General features: G+C 49.3%; 1 protein-coding gene across 4 annotated transcripts in view; it reads right to left on the reverse strand.

Moving 5' to 3' along the window:
* The window catches only part of LOC119162132 (exonuclease mut-7 homolog), a 151,489-nt gene that overhangs the window by 3,025 nt on the left and 132,219 nt on the right, over positions 1 to 16,245 (reverse strand). The window lies entirely within an intron of this gene.

Here is a 16,245-nt window from a genome sequence, read left to right on the forward strand (position 1 = left end):
GACAGTAAGCCAAAGAATATACAGGGGAAGTTATTAGAACCAATGGAATGTTAATAAGAAGAAAGAAAAGTGGGTGAAAAAATAACCAGCCGTGAGCAGGAATCGAACCGAATATATATATATATATATATATATATATATATATATATATATATATATATATATATATATATATATATATATACACGGGGAGTTTCAATAAGCTAACGCCTGTTGGGCTAACAATGCACAGAGCACGCAAGGATGCAGGACAACAGGGCAGCCCAGACACAGCACCCCTGAGGTACCTTTCTGTACTCGTGAAAATGCTCCGGGCGGTAAAGCAACATTCCGGTACCTGCTGTTATTAGATGGACATGTCACCGTGATAGGGCTTCAGGCGAGAAACGTGTACAATGTCAGTTCTGTATGCATCAGTCGGGTTCGTAGTACGAGAAATTTCATAGGTAACTGGTGTCGCTTGGCGCAGAATTCGGTAAGGCCCTACGTATCGCGATAAAACTTTCTCGCAGCAGCCGACAGGATGGGATAGGAGCCACAGTAGCACGGGAGAGCCCGGAGGAAAATAGACATCCCTATGTCGGCGGTCGTGGAGCGACTTTTGTGCTCTCTGGGACGATGAAGACTAGGCGCAGGCTACTGTGCGTGGGATGAGAGCACGGGAGATGGCATCTTGCGCGTACGAAGTGGTAGACGGAGAGTCGTGCGCAAAAAAAAATATCGAAAGATAGTAAGAGATCACGGCCAAATAGAATATAAAATAGTGAGTGGCCGGCAATTTCACGACACGAATTGCAGGCGAAAGTTACGAACGTGAGGGCAGTGTCCCAATCGGTGTGGTCCTCAGAAACGTACATTGCAAGCATGTCTGTCAGTGTGCGATTGAGGCATTCAGTAAGTCTGTTATTAGACAAAAAAAAAGAATCAGAAGCTGCAAGGGATATTTTGTCTCTTGCAGCTCTATCTATCAGATGTTCTACAGTCTGAGTATGGTAAGAAGTCGTAAATTTGTGCCGCGTAGCACAGGATCTAAGGAGGTCGTCAACCACACGAGACAGGAAGCAGCGGCCACGGTCCGTGAGGAGGTGAGAAGGAGCACCATGCTCAATGATTATGTTGTGGAGAAGAAAATCTGCGACGTCAGTAGTGTAGCTGGTCGGTAGCCCTCGAGTAATACCGAGTGGCATAATCCGTAGCTACTGCTATCCATTAGTTTCCCATTGCCGATGTTGGGAAACGAACTAACAAATCCAACCGCCCCCCTCCCCCTCCTCCCCCCGATGAAACTGCTCGGCTGGGACTTCCATAGGCTGAAGATGACCGGCGGGGAGAGACGTAGGCTTCTTCCGGCGCTGGCACAGGTCACACGCTGCAACGTAGCGGTGAACGGAACGATTAAGGCCCTTCGAGAATATCTGTCGGCAGACGCGGTGATAGGTACTGGAGGCACCTAAATGTCCAGAAGTTGGACGTTGTGAAGTTCTTGCAAAATGTCCTTGCGCAAATGACGTGGGACGACGAGCAAAAGTTCTGCGCCATCGGGCTACAAGTTGAGGTGGTACAAAACGCTGTCATGAAGCAAAAACAGGCTCAGTGAAGGGTTTTTATGGCCAGATTGAATACGGTCCATCATAGATAGCAGCGATGAATCTCAGCGTCGTTCGTCAGCCATGTGCAGAAAATCTGTTACGGCAAGGATGTTGCCATCGGCTTCCAACTCAGAAGAGTTGGGTGGAATGGCAGGGTGTCGAAATAAACAGTCGGCATCGCTGTGAAGCTTGCCGGACTTGTACGCTACCGATAACGCGTACTCCTGCAATCGCAATGACCATCGCCGGAGTCTTTCTGTAGGATCCTCAAGTGTTGACATCCAGCAGAGTGCATGGTGGTCTGTGATGACTGCGAACGGGCGTCCGTACAAGTATAAACGGAATTTTGCGATAGCCCAGACAAGAGCCAGGCACTCCCGCTCAGTAATTGAATAGTTTCTTTTTGATTGGGAAAGTAGGTGGCTAGCGTACGCTATGACACAGTTTGTCCCGTCTTGCATTTGAGCAAGTACTGCCTCTATGCCATGAACACTTGCGTCGGTGCGAAGCTTTGTTCGAGCGGCTGGGTCAAAAAGCCAACACAGGTCGTGTAAAAGTGCAGAAAGCAGCGATGCAAAAGAATGTTCTTGGTCTCAACACCAAGAAAAAGCCACGTTCTTTCTGTAGAGATTTGTGAGGGGCCGAGCAGTTTCGGCGAAGTTGCTGACGAAATGGCGTAAATACGAGCAGAGCCCCAAAAAGCTGTGGTCTTCTTGAGTGGAACGTGGGACCGGGAACTTGCGTACAGCACTGACTTTGTCAGGGTCATGTCGTACACCAGTACCTTCAGTAAGGTGGCCAAGTAGCTTTATCTGGCGACGTCCAAAGGTGCGTTTTGACGCGTTAAGCTGGAGGACAGCACAGCGAAAAACGTCAAGAATGGCCGACAGACGTGAAAGATGGCTTTCAATGGTTAGCGAGAAAACAATGACAACGTCTATATATCACAGGCACGACGACCATTTAAAACAGTGAAGGAGGGAGCCCATCATGCGATCAACAGTTGCAGGCGCATTGCACAACCCAAAAGGCATGCCTTTGTATTGATAATGCCGGTTGGGAGTAATGAATGCTGTATTTTTGCGATCGTGGTCATCGACTGAAATTTGCCAATATCCAGATCCTAGGCCCAGTGAAGAGAAGTACTTGGCACCATGGAGGCAGTCGAGTGCACCATCATTTCGAGGTAGAGGATCGACATCTTTCTTGGTTATTCAACTGAGATGGCGATAGTCGACACAGAAGTGCCAGGTGTTGTCCTTCTTTTTAAGAAGCACAACAGGTGATGCCCAAAGACTAGTTGAAGGCTCTAGTACGTCTTTGTCGAGCATCTTCTTTACCTTCTTCTGGATTATTTGGCGCTCTGGATGAGACACACGGTAAGGACACTTGTGAAGGAGACTGGCGTCACCAGTGTCCATACGGTGGATTACGATGCTCGTGTGGCCCAATGAACGGTCTTTGATATTGTCGCGGGTTATAAATTACAGGGAGGTTTGTTTAAAAACACAGACAGCGGGACTTGTAGAGACGCTCAGAGAAGGCCGCTAAGATTGTCATCTTCTTCACTCTGCTGCGCTGCGCCTCTCGAGCAAATCCGCGTTCTTCGTTGTCGTCGCTATATCGCCGCTAAATGCAGCTATGCACGCGGCATTACCCTCCCGCCAGAGTGAGCGTCGTCCCGACGCTCAACAGGTAGAGATGCGGCCAGCGAATGTTTACATCACTGAGGGTGGTAAAGTTTAATGCGGACCACGTGCACTGTCTCAGGCAGATGCTGGCGACATTTCGAACAGGAGGAGGCGTCGGGCACGACTTCGTACATCACGTCGTCAAGACGGCGCAAAACCTTGTAGGGTCCGAAGTAAAGGCGTAGGAGTTTCTCTGAGAGGCCTCGACGTCATACAGGAAACCGAACCCAGACTCTATCTCCTAGTTGATAAATGACGAATCGATGGCGAAGGTTGTACCGTTGGGCGTCAAGTTGCTGCTGGTTCATTATTCTGACGCGGGCAAGCTGCCTTGCTTCCTCGGCGCGCTCAGTGTAGTCTGCGGCGTCTGTCTCTGAATCATTGCAATCGTAAGGCAGCATGGCGTCAAGCATTGTCGTAACTTCTCTGCCATGAATTAGTGCGAACGGCGTCATTTTTTTGTTTCCTGGCGCGCCGTATTGTACGCGAATGTGATGTACGGCAATACTCGGTCCCAATTCTTGTGTTCTACGTCGACGTACATGCAAAGCATGTCAGCGATTGTCTTGTTAAGTCGTTCTGTAAGCCCATTCGTTTGTGGGTGGTAAGCTGTCGTCTTCCTATGCGCTGTGCCACTGAGCGTAAGCACAGTGCGCAAAAGCTCGGTTGTGAATGCGGTACCTTTGTCTGTTATGACGACAGCTGGAGCACCATGTCTCAGAACAATGTTCTCAATGAAGAACTGGGCCGCTTCAGCTGCAGTGCCACTCGCGATTGCCTTGGTCTCCGCGTATCGAGGGAGATAGTCCGTCGCCACTATAACCCATTTGTTGCCGCTGTCCGATGTTGGGAATGGGCCCAGCAGATCCATTCCGATTTGAGAAAACGGGGTTTCTGGCACGGGCACAGGATGTAATAGCCCAGCGGGTTTGACAGGTGGTACCTTGCGCCGCTGACAGTCAATGCATGTTCGGACGTAATGTTTAACCTCTGCTGCGATTCTTGGCCACGCGTGGCTGTCTCGTAGGGCTGGACTCGGGGCTTCTCACAGGGGTGCTGATCATGAGGTGGTAGTACCCAGCACCTCCACCAGTGTCGCGGGTTATAAATTACAGGGGGTTTATTTAAAAACACGGACAGTGGGACTTGTAGAGCCGGTCTCAGAGAAGGCCGCCAAGATTGTCATCTTCACTCTGCTGCGCTGCGCCTCTCGAGCAAATCTGCGTTCTTCGTTGTCGTCGCTATCTCGCCGCTAAATGCAGCTATGCACGCGGCAATATCACAAATGTCGAGGTAAGAAACTAGAAAACCGCGGAGCGCTTCAACTTGGGCCGGCGACAGGTCGTTAGAGATCATTTTGTCCAGGAAAGCTGTATTCTGCACGGCTGCCGCAAGTTCGGCTACGGTCTTGATGTCAGGAATGAAAGATGAAATTGTACATTGCTCCAGGGTGGAAAGTTCTGCTAAGGCAATACCTTGACAAATGACCTGGTTTGACACAAAGAAGTTGACGGCAGAAAGAAACGCCTTGTTGTCGCTAATCCTCACTACATTATGAGGAAGTGGGATGTTCCGAGAAAGGGTCAGGTATATGAGTGGAGCTGCCAGGTAGTCGCCATCAGGAACAGGTGAGAACAGCAACGTATAAAGGTACACAGCGACCTGAGGCGGTAATCGTAGACACTCCACGGACCATAGCCGTGTGCGAGTTACAGGAGGGACATCAGAGTACGAAGGCGATTCTAGCTGTAAAGTGCCGATTGAACAATCAATGAGGGCTGAGTGTATGATCAAGAAGTCCGTGCCAAGAATCACGTCGTGTGGGCAAGCGTCTAGAACAGCAAAAATTACTGAAATGTGAAGTCCGGCAAGAGTGACGCGGGCACTGCGCATACCAAGAACTGATGTTGGGCTGCCATCGGCTACTCGCACAGTCGAAGACATAGCAGGGGTAAGAACTTTCTTCAGGCGGGATGGAAGACGTGAGCTCATAACGGATATGTGGACACCGGTGTCTATTAGAGCTGTAACGGTCAAGCCGTCAATGAGAACACCAAGTAAATTTCGTCAGAAATTAGTGCTCGTTAGAGGTTTTTCGGTCCGAGTAGTCAATGCAGCACTACCTCCAGGAGCTGGATCTGTTAGTTTCCCGAGAACTGCCCAGAATACGCCGATGACGGAGAGCGATGGCGTCAAGGGGAGCGAGGCTAGCGACCACAAGGCGACGGCTAGCGGCTAGACGGGTTCTCTGGGCGACGACAACAGCGTAGGATGGTTAGCAGCGTAGCGTAGAACGGCTAGGTGAGAGGTCCTGAAGGTGGTCATCGGCAAAACGAGGTGGCGAATATTGCCCACGATCCTGTCGGTGGTCGCCTAGAAAACGTTGCCGGGAAGGCCATCTGTTGCGGCAGTAGCTAGAAATATGCCAACACAATAGCAAGAAAAGCATATCAGTCGATCATCTTGTGTGCGCCACTCTGATGAATTTCGGTATCTTGATGAGAACCGCGGGACCAACACGGCAGCAGCAATTGACAAGGGGGCCGTGTAGTAGTGAGCGTTATGAGCGATAGGATTTATTGGCTGGGGAGTGTGGCTGGAGTTTTGGGGAACCAGGACGCGCATGTTGGCAAACTTGTCACACAACGGCTTGAACAAGTGATATTGTGGCATGTGACCGCCCAACCCACAGTTCACCGATCAGCGCGGCAGCCACGACCACAGCAACGACACCAGACGAAGGTTCTTTGCGCCAACTGATAGTACAAGAAGAGGTCAAGAAGCTCGTTGCCAAACCGAATGACTGCGCAAGTGCCTCAGTAAGAGAAGTTGTGCGCCAGGAGATCAGGCAAGCGCTCTCGCTTTCTTTATGAACCGAGCACGAGCACCACCAGGGCAAGCTATGCAGACATAGTCCGCCGACAGCCAGCGAACGTGCTGTTACCGCATCAGTACCACCAGCAACATCCGCCGACAGCGCATTGGTACTACAGAGAAACTTCGACGCCCAGGCGGCCGCCACTTCGCAAAACTGACATCTGGCGTACCCCTGACCATAGGCCCCTGTGCTTTCATTGTGGGGAAGCAGGCCACATCGTTCGGTATTGCCCGTATCGCATCGCAGGGTACCAAGGGTTTCCTTTCACTATTCCTCGGCGCCATTTCAACGAAATATTTGACGTCGACACGAGTCTCGTGACCACGCGGGATGTTCCTCCTGGGGTTCGGTCGCGCTCACCCTCTCCGGGGCGTTATTCTCCATCCTCTAGACGGAGCACCACTGACATGCCAAGAGGGAGATCTCCTAGTCCACGCTGGGGAAACTAAAAGCAGCGACCTCAAGGGGGAAGGTTGCGAATTGTCGAAGTGCTGAAAATCCCCCAATATCGCCGAGAGAAGAGACACACATTATGAATAATTCGACGAAAGATGGGGTTGTTACTGCCGATGTTGCAATTACGATTGACGGACATGACGTCATAGCATTGGTCGACACTGGCGTGGACTTCTCAATAATGAGTCAGAGTCTGGCAGACAAGCTCATGAAGGTTAGAATTAAATGGACAGGACCGCAGATTAGAGGAGCTGGAGGGCAGCTACTCACACCTACTTGAAAGTGCACCGCAAGAATGAAGATAGGGGATGCATCCTTTGTCGCAACTTTCGGTATTCTTTCCGAGTGTTGCAAACAGGCAATCCTAGGGATGGATTTCTTGCGTGAATATGGTGCCATCATCAATATACCGGACGGTGTACTGACCTTTTCAGCAGATCAAAGCACAGCGCTACATCAAAAATCCCTGCGAGTCATCGACGATGTGATTGTACCTCTGTTATCGTGCCACTTTATTTCGGACACATGCAGCGCGCAGCATACTGGAGAAGGAATCGCTGAACAAGTATTGATGCTTCTACTCTCTCGCGGTGTCGCAATTGCCAGAAGTATCGTTGATGTCTCGGGCGGTGAAGTGGAGGTTCTGTTGACGAATTTTACAAATGAGCGATGACATTTTACACAAGGCACTACAGTTGCCTACTTCGACGAGATCACCGAAATCCGCAAGTGCTGTGTAGTATAACAGGACGAGCCGCAAGCCAGGTCAGCCCCACCACCTATTGACGTAAGCACGGATTTATCCCCAGTGTAGAGGCAGCATCTAGTAGATATTCTTCACCAGTTCAAAGACTATTTTTCATCGGCCTCGAGGGTCAGTCAAACGCCCCTCACAAATCACCGGATAATAACGAAGGAGACGGCAAGGCCAATACCACAAAACCCATACCGCGAAGCTCCGAAAGAGCGTGAATCGATCCAGGAACAAGTAAAGAAAATGCTCGATGATGACATCATCCAGCCGTCAAGAAGCCCTTGGGCATCGCCTGTAGTGCTGGGTAAAAGAAAGACGGAAGCTTGCGATTTTGTGTCGATTACCGCAAGCTGAACCATGTGGCAAAAAAAAAAAGATGTGTACCTATTACCGCGCAGCGATGATTCACTCGACAGGCTGAGGTATGCACGCTACTTCTCGTCAATTGACCTCAAAAGTACTTCTCGTCAATTGACCTCAAAAGTGGGCATTGGCAAATTGAGGTCGACGAGCGAGATAGAGAAAAAAGGCCTTTTGCAATGTCTGACGGGCTTTATGAATTTAAAGTCTTGCCCTTCAGATTGTGCTCAGCCCCCACAACATTTCAGAGACTAATGGATACCGTTCTGCCAGACCTTAAGTGGCAGACATGTCTGGTCTATCTGGACGACGTCATTGTTTTTTAAAAAAACATTTGAGGAACATCTCAGCAGGCTGCTGTCGGTATTCAGGGCAATAAGGTCTGCCGGCCTGACACTGAATCTCCAGAAGTGTCATTTCGGTTTCAAGGAGCTCAAACTTTTAGGCCGTGTGGTGAGCCATGAAGGTGTTCGACCTGATCCCGATAACATTGCAGCCGTCAGAAAATTTCCGGTGCCAACAGATAAGAAAGCGGTCAGGCGTTTCCTTGGCCTATTCGCATACTACCGAAGGTTTATTGAACAAGTTCGGAGACCGGGCGGTGTTCTGAAGCATCTGGGCGGTAAGTAAGTATCGTGTCAAGCGTAGAAGAGGGCTCACGTCCGTACAGTAGAAAAAAAGGTGAAAACCCAGTAGTTGCTTGCGTGGCCGTATTGTACGCATACGTCACGAAAGGGAGCACCAAGTCCCAATTAGAATGGTCGGAGGATATGTACATAGAGAGCATATCACCTAGCGTGCGGTTAAAGGGCTCCGTCAAACCGTTTGTCTATGGCTGACAGCTTGTAGTGGTGCGATGAATAATATTCACTCACTGAGAAGCTCCTGGACGACTTGCGATAAGAACGCACGCCCACAGTCGCTAAGCAGCTCACATGGTGCGCCATCGCGAAGGATAAAGCTACGCAAGATGAACAAGGCGACTCCACGAGCAGCAGCGGCTGGCAAAGTGGCGTTTTCAGCGTAACGGGTTAGATGGTCAACGGCCACAATAATCTAGCGATTTCCAGCAGGAGTACAAGGTAGTGGGCAGTAGAGGTCGATGCCGATTATATCAAATGGCCGAGCTGAACACGGCAATGGTTGTAATTCGCCAGAGGCATCACAAGTTGTTTTCTGTCACCGACACTCAGTGGAGGAACGTATGTACTTGCAAGCGTACGAGTACATTTCACGCCAGAAAAATCACTGGCGAAGCCAGTCGTTTGTTTTCAAAATGCCAGTATGAGCATTTTGAGGGTGTGCGTGGAAGTACGCGCACATGTTGGAGCACAAATGGCAAGGTATAACAAGAAGCCATTTCCTACAATCCGGCTAATGGTTGCGATGGTACAACATGGCATCCCGTATATCATAATGGGAAATTTGCCGACGTAGTGCACAAGGTAGATGCTGGCATGGAATCACCGAAGACGAGGAGAGAACGTCGATGAGCGGGACAATCCAAGGGTCCTTGCGTTGTTCCAAAGGCATGTCAGCGGTATCGATGCTGTCGATGGTAGCTTCGGCAAAGGAAACAGGTGCAACAGCTGAAGGAAGCGGCGAACGAGAAAAAGCATCTGCGTCGGTATGGTTGCGGCCTGAGCGGTAAATGACGTGAATATCAAATTCCTGCAAACGTAGCGCCCAATGTCTAAGCCGGCCCGAAGGATCCTTCAATGAACCGAGCCAACATAGTGAATGTTGATCTGTAACTACATCAAATGGCCGTCCGTATAAGTAAGGACGAAATTTGTGTAATGCCCAAACAATGGCCAAACATTCCTTTTCGGAAACCGAGTATTTGCGCTCTGCCTTGGTTAGGGTGCGACTGGCATACGTAACTACACACCCTGAGAAGCCAGGCTTGCGTTGAGCAAAGACAGCGCCAAGCCGTATGCCACTGGCATCCGTGTGCACCTCAGTTGGAGCAGTAGGGTCGAAGTGGCGTAAAATAGGTGGTGAAGTAAGTAGATGGCGTAATGTTGCAAAAGCATCATCGCATGCTGGCGACCAATCAGAGAGGTGTCCATTGCCAGTGATCAGCTGTGTCAGTGGTGCGATTATCGAAGCAAAGTTCTTCCCAAAGCGGAGAAAGTATGAGCCCAGTCTGACGAAGCTGCGAAGTGCTTTCACGGTCGTAGGCTTCGGGAACTCAGCGACTGAACGAAGCTTCTCTGGGTCTGGGAGGATGCCATGTTTTGAGACAACGTGGCCAAGTATTGTGAGCTTCCGAGCTCCAAAATGGCACTCCTTGATGTTTAGTTGAAGGCCTGCGCTCGTGAGACAGCTCAAGACTTCGCTGAGACGATGGAGGTGGCTGTCGAAATCAGGAAAGAAAACAACGACATCATCCAAGTAACATAGGCATGTCTTCCATTTTAGCCCATGCAAGACGCTATCCATTATCCTTTCAAATGTGGCTGGCACATTACAAAGGCCGAAGGGCATTACATTAGATTCGTATAGCCCATCGCGCGTCACAAAAGCAGTTTTTTGACGATCTGATGGTGCCATGGGGACCTGCCAATAACTGCACCGTAGGTCAACTGATGAGAAGAATTCAGCGCCTTGCAAGCAGTCCAGGGCCTCATCGATGCGTGGCAAAGGGTATACGTCTTTAAGTGTGACTTTGTTTACACGGTGGTAATAGACGCAAAAGCGAATCGAAGTATCTTTTTTTTTTCCTCACAAGTACCACAGGTAAAAGGCCAGGGACTGCTGGACAGCCGAATGACGCCACGTTGAAGCATGTCAGCCACTTGCTCGGTGATCACACGACGCTCAACAGGAGATACACGGTAGGGACGCTGTCACTGAGGCGCTTGGGAGCCGGTGTTAATGTGATGGACAACGGTGTGCGTTTGGCCTAAGGACGTCTGCTAGCAATCGAACGAACCGCGAAACCGGTGAAGAAGTTATAGAAGATTCTTGCGATGTGGTTCTTTAAGTTCGTCATCAATTGAGGGGCCAAAAAATCAATGTTTTCGTGAACAGGTGAACGGGCAGATGGCGTCAGTGCATCAAGCTGCAAATTAATTTCACCGTCAAGGCTGAAGATGGAGGAAATGTCTAAGTCTTGGAATGTTCCAATACATTCTTCGCGATGCAAGGTTGTGGGAGATGGCAAAGAATTTGTGACAAACTAGTAGCGCCCGCCGAAATATCTAGAACTGAAAACGGCAACGCGAGGCTCTTGCGACTTTGGAATGTTTGGGAAGGCGTAAACAACACTGCAGACTTAGACACATCGGCACAAGACACGGGAACAAAGGCTGCGCTAGTCGGTGGTATGTCGATGTCTTCAAACAGCTTGTTTAACGGAAGTTCCGGAGACGAGGCACACAACGCAGAGAGGGCCACTTCAGCACGAGCACAGTCGGTAACCGCATAATTACGAGATTGAAAATCCCAGCCGAGGATCACATCATGAGAACACGCCTGTAGCACAAGAAATTCAACGGTATACAAAACTTCTTGGATAACAACACAGGCTGTACAGGCAGCTGATGGTCGAATATGGTGAGCACTGGCAGTGCGGAGGGACAATCCCTTTGGCGACGTGGTAACCTTCTGAAGCAGGCGGCAAAGTTTTAAATCAATTACTGAAACGGCAGCACCAGTGTCCACAAGTGCAAGGGTACAATAACCATCCACAAAAACGTCGATGAGGTTTGTCAGAGAAATGCGAGGACTTGATTCTTTCGACGATGACGCAGTTCGTGGCTAGGGAACTGCGGCATCTAGTTTTCCGCGTCTGAAGGGCAGGGTCGACGGCGCATAGGTGACAGGGAGCGACGTCGGGGAGATGGAGATCGGTGACTGACTGAGGAAAGGAGGTCGGGTGAAGAGGATCCTTGCTGATGTGCCGTGTTGTCAAAGCGCCGAGAGTCATGCGACGATCTATGCATGGCATCGCTGTGAACGAGAGGGCGGCACAAGCGAGCCACATGTCCTGCATAACCGCAAGAATAGTAAATTGGGCGGTTGTCTGCGGTGCGCCACGGATTCAGAAACGCTGCCACTGGCCGGCTCAACGGAACTGGTGATGACCGAACAGGGACCGGTGAGGTAGCATATGTGGGCTGTCGAGGTGCTCTGGCTGCAATGACTTGCGCATACGTCAAGGGTGCGTCCTCCAGAGGTGGTGAACGAGCGAAAGGCAAAGCGTCAGCTATCTCATCTTGTATGACGTGCGTTATGGCCGGGGCCAGATGATCTGGGGCCAGAGGATGTGTTTGTGCTGGCTCGGGCGTGCTCGATAAAATGGAGAGCGCCGAGCGACCTTCTCACACACGAACTGCTTTATGCGAGCCAACATGTCGTTCTTTTCTCTGAGAGTCAAGGCCACAATCGAGTCACGTTGTTCCAGAGAGCGCCGTGTTTGGGCGCGTTGCTTGCGCGATTCGTCAAAACTCTGGCACAAGCTAACGAGATCAGCAATTGGTTTGTAGGTCCTTGGCTAACATGATTTGAAATGCGTCATCGCATATGCCTTCGAGGATTTGTTTGATTTTGTCGGCTTTGGGCATCGCTGGGTTTACCCGCTTGTACAAGTCAACAACGTCTTCAATGTAGCTGGTAAAGATCTCTCCTGGCTGTTGAGCATGCTCACGAAGTCGTTCTGCGCGGAATTTTCGCACAGCAGGGCGGTCGAAGACTTGCGAAAAGAAGGTCTTAAATGAATCCCAGCTGGCAATGTCGGCTTTGTGATTGCGCAACCAGAGACTAGCGACGCCGGACAAGCAAAAGCTTACATAGGTCAGCTTAGCCGCATCGTCCCAGTTGTTCGCTGTGCTCACAATGTGGTAAGTAGCCAGCCACTCTTCAACGTCTTGGCCGTCAGTGCCGCTGAAGATCAGTGGGTGATGCAGTGGCCACACGCCGGGACATATAGAGGCGGGAACTTGCGAGGTACCTTGGGTGGAGGGTTCTTCCGGCATCGCTGGCACTGGAGGTAACGTGCGACTTCGTCGTTCCAGATTCAAAGACTACCCCAGCACTTCCATCAAATTATAAGGGGTTTATTGACTAAAACCAACTGCCTGGTTCAAGGGACATAAGTCACTGTGACAAGCTCAGCTCTTCGTCGTAGTCGTCTTCTAGGTGCTCTGAATAAATACTGTCTCTCTCCCTCTTCCCCATAACAATATATATATATATATATATATATATAGAGAGAGAGAGAGAGAGAGAGAGAGCTGTGGTTACGAATAGAGGCCAGATTTTAGCCAAATATGCCTATTTTATTGCTTGCGTTCCTATCGTGCCACTTAGATGTATGAGCATAAATTAGAGGTTAAGAAGGACTATTCCATTATAGTGTCCATAAATGCTTATTTTCAAGATCGGCGCCTATATGTATAGTATTTAGGCTACAATGTTGTTTTCGATCGTGGTTTCTTACTGCTATTTATGTCACTGGGCAACACTGATATTTGTGAACCCTATGAGGTTCAAGCAAGTCTCTACCAGCTTTCTAAAAACAACCACTAGCAGCGGTGAAACAGTGCGCGGCGGCCACCATACGACCCAGCGCTGACATGGCGCGAGTGGTTGGAGGAAGAGAGGTTTCGGAGAGGAAAAAAAGTCATTTCTGCAGCCCTAAATGGGAGCTGTTTCAGAATCTGCACGAAAATGAGATAGAAGTAAACATGCGAGAAGGAGGGGTGCATGGCGTCCATGGACAAGGACGCGGCAAGCAGCTTCTAAAGACGGTTGACCAGCGTCTCGAAAAGACTTAAAGAGCCGCCATGAAGATCTGAATGTGGTGGTAGAAAGGAAGCAGGAGGTCCCCCAGTCGCTTCAAATCGTTCTTCTAGCACACGCGTCGACGCCCGTTTCAACCAGGTCAATGCCATGCGCACCATCCACTGCTGCTTTGCATCCCATCAGGGTTCCCTTCGGGAAGATGGTCCATATTTTTTGTTTGTAATTTACTTCCTAAGGGACCCCTCACCAGGCTACATAAGGAATTGTAGTTATGACACTGGAAGTTGTTGCGTGTCCAATGAAGAGCGTTGAACCACGACGATTTTTCAAATTAGTTCGTTACGAGCCCCGAAACCATGGTGCGAGGAGGCAAGCTTGAAACGCTTGCCGCTCACCCTGTGTAGTCATCGCAAGCCCAGTTCCTTCGCTGCCCTCTTCATAATTGGAGCAAAGAATCGTAGACGCATCAACACCCCATGCGCACGCCAGGTCACGTGCTCATGACGTGCCCATGTCCACCGTGATCGCCGATTTCTGAGGCTCTCCACTGCGCAAACGCTAGAGAAAAACACGAAAAGCGATGTCGGGGAATGGCGAGAGGAAGTACGCGTGCGAAACAGAGGTCGATTAGTGTGTAACATCTCGCTGAGGGTCGAGAATAAAAGGAAAACAAAACCACGCTCGTACTCTATTTGTGGGTTTTATTTGTCCGAGCTTTCATTCATCAGCTTAACAGATTACACGAAATGCACATGTCGACTCACCTAATTCTCGCAAGGTCCGTGCTACACTCTCAATCGGGTTCCACTTAAAGTGCTAGATAAGCAAGGAAACAGGACATATTTTTCTTTCATCTTCTTTTCATAATAAAGCCAGTATTTCACCAGGACCTGATTAATACTGCACAGCGAGTGATGTCCGAGCAGCAATGTCTCTGTACAAGAGCGACTTGAGAGTAGGATCATTCCTTGTACTGCATCAACCCCTCTACCATGGGGGGCGCGCCCACGAGAAAGCGGGCAAGCGGCGTTCAATGTGAAATTTCATGTCTTTCAGTGACGCGCATATCGTTACTAATTTTGACCGACGTGATCGTGAGAGCCTAAATTCAAACCTGGTGAGGAGCCTTTTAAAGTGTTCACCTACACGATAAATATAGACCCTACGTGATAGAATCTGCTAATACCAGGAATCCCTCTCTTCTGATCGTTTAGCGGTCTGGCTGTCTGTTCCTGTGTGGCCCTTCTCAACCACGACGAAAAGAAAGATACCCAGGTCATACTAGACAATAAAAGAAAAAACCATACTCTGCTCATCGTGCGGCAAATGCAGGGCTATGTTCAAGGCGCTCTTGTGCAATCATAAAAGGTGGCGCAGTTGCTTCCCATCGTTGATAAATGTTGCTCACGTCTTCGAATTTATTTCAATTTACGTAAAAATTTATTGTGCCTATATTTACGATTTTGTAGACCTAAAACAGTGTTTCACCTTCCTATTTTTGGCGCCTAAAACGCGATTTTTAGTGCGTAAAAATCCAGCCTCCAGTTATGAACTGGCTAGCCAAAAATATCTTACACTACTACCGATTGACAGCTATAAAATGAACAGGTGCGATAAATCGGCTGTTGATCAAAGAGATCAGACCACATATAATTGACTATACTAGGTATCTCACACAACTCAGGCCAGAGATTAAAGATATCCTGCGGAACTCGACCAAATGCGTGTTGCTGACAGTTGTATGTAGTAAGTCCATCTCCCTAGCAGCGCCCGTTTCCCATCATTACACACCGTTCAGTCGTCTTTATACCTTCGCAATAAACCTTAGTTTGCTGCGATCGTTCCGAGTTCATCACTTGAAGATTACGCAGATACACTGAGCACAGGCGTCCGATAGAAACACGACGACTCAGCCCACTACCTCGACCTCGCAGCAACCTGACATCAAAACCAGAAATAACATCTACCCTGGGTTTGCTTCGGAACTTCGAATGGCGCTCAGGGCCCTCCCAGTTGGCTCCAACGAGCGAAATTTATCTCTTGTGTCACTGCTCACCTTCGAGGCCATGGCTGAACAATTTCGCCTCTCCCTGGACGAACCTACTGCGCGTCGTCAGTTCTACTATGGCTCGTGTTAAAACGTGCACATCATTGTGCCCCGGCCTTCTTGATGGTAATCACAGTTGACTACGTGTGGCATACCAGTCTTCTTCTTGTGCGCGAGCGGCTCACAGTTGAATGCACTTTTTTTTTCTTTTACTTTTTCCTTGCCTCTTTTCTCTTCTCTCTTTAGTTCCGATTCCCCCATCCGCTGCGCAGAACTGTGGAGGTGCCCTCGTTTAAGAGAGGCAGTAACGGAACTGTGCTTATTTCTTCCTTTTTTTTCACTTTTCAAAGTCACTTCGAGAGGGGTCAAGAGTGCTCTGCGCCTCCTCCATTACCCACACTGGTCGCATCACCTAGCAGCACTTATAAGTGAATGCATTTTGTTTTAGACAGGTACAATATTGCCAGAATTAGCCTTGCGAAAAATTTGAAGTTTTAATGCAACAATGACATATATTCATTTGTTGAACCCCACTCAATCCACCATTTGCATGGCTACCCCTGCTAGTTTCCCCGTTTGGCCCCAAGACAAATGGGAAAACGACGCCACTAATAATACGGACTGTGCGTTAGACCTTTTTTTTAGAGTAAACGCAAACACCTTTACAACGAAACTGGTTACCACGGCTGTTACATTTGTATATATACTTGCAGCAGTCC

Source organism: Rhipicephalus microplus, chromosome X (genome assembly GCF_043290135.1).
Source record: "Rhipicephalus microplus isolate Deutch F79 chromosome X, USDA_Rmic, whole genome shotgun sequence".
Classification (NCBI taxonomy): Eukaryota; Metazoa; Arthropoda; class Arachnida; order Ixodida; family Ixodidae; genus Rhipicephalus; species Rhipicephalus microplus.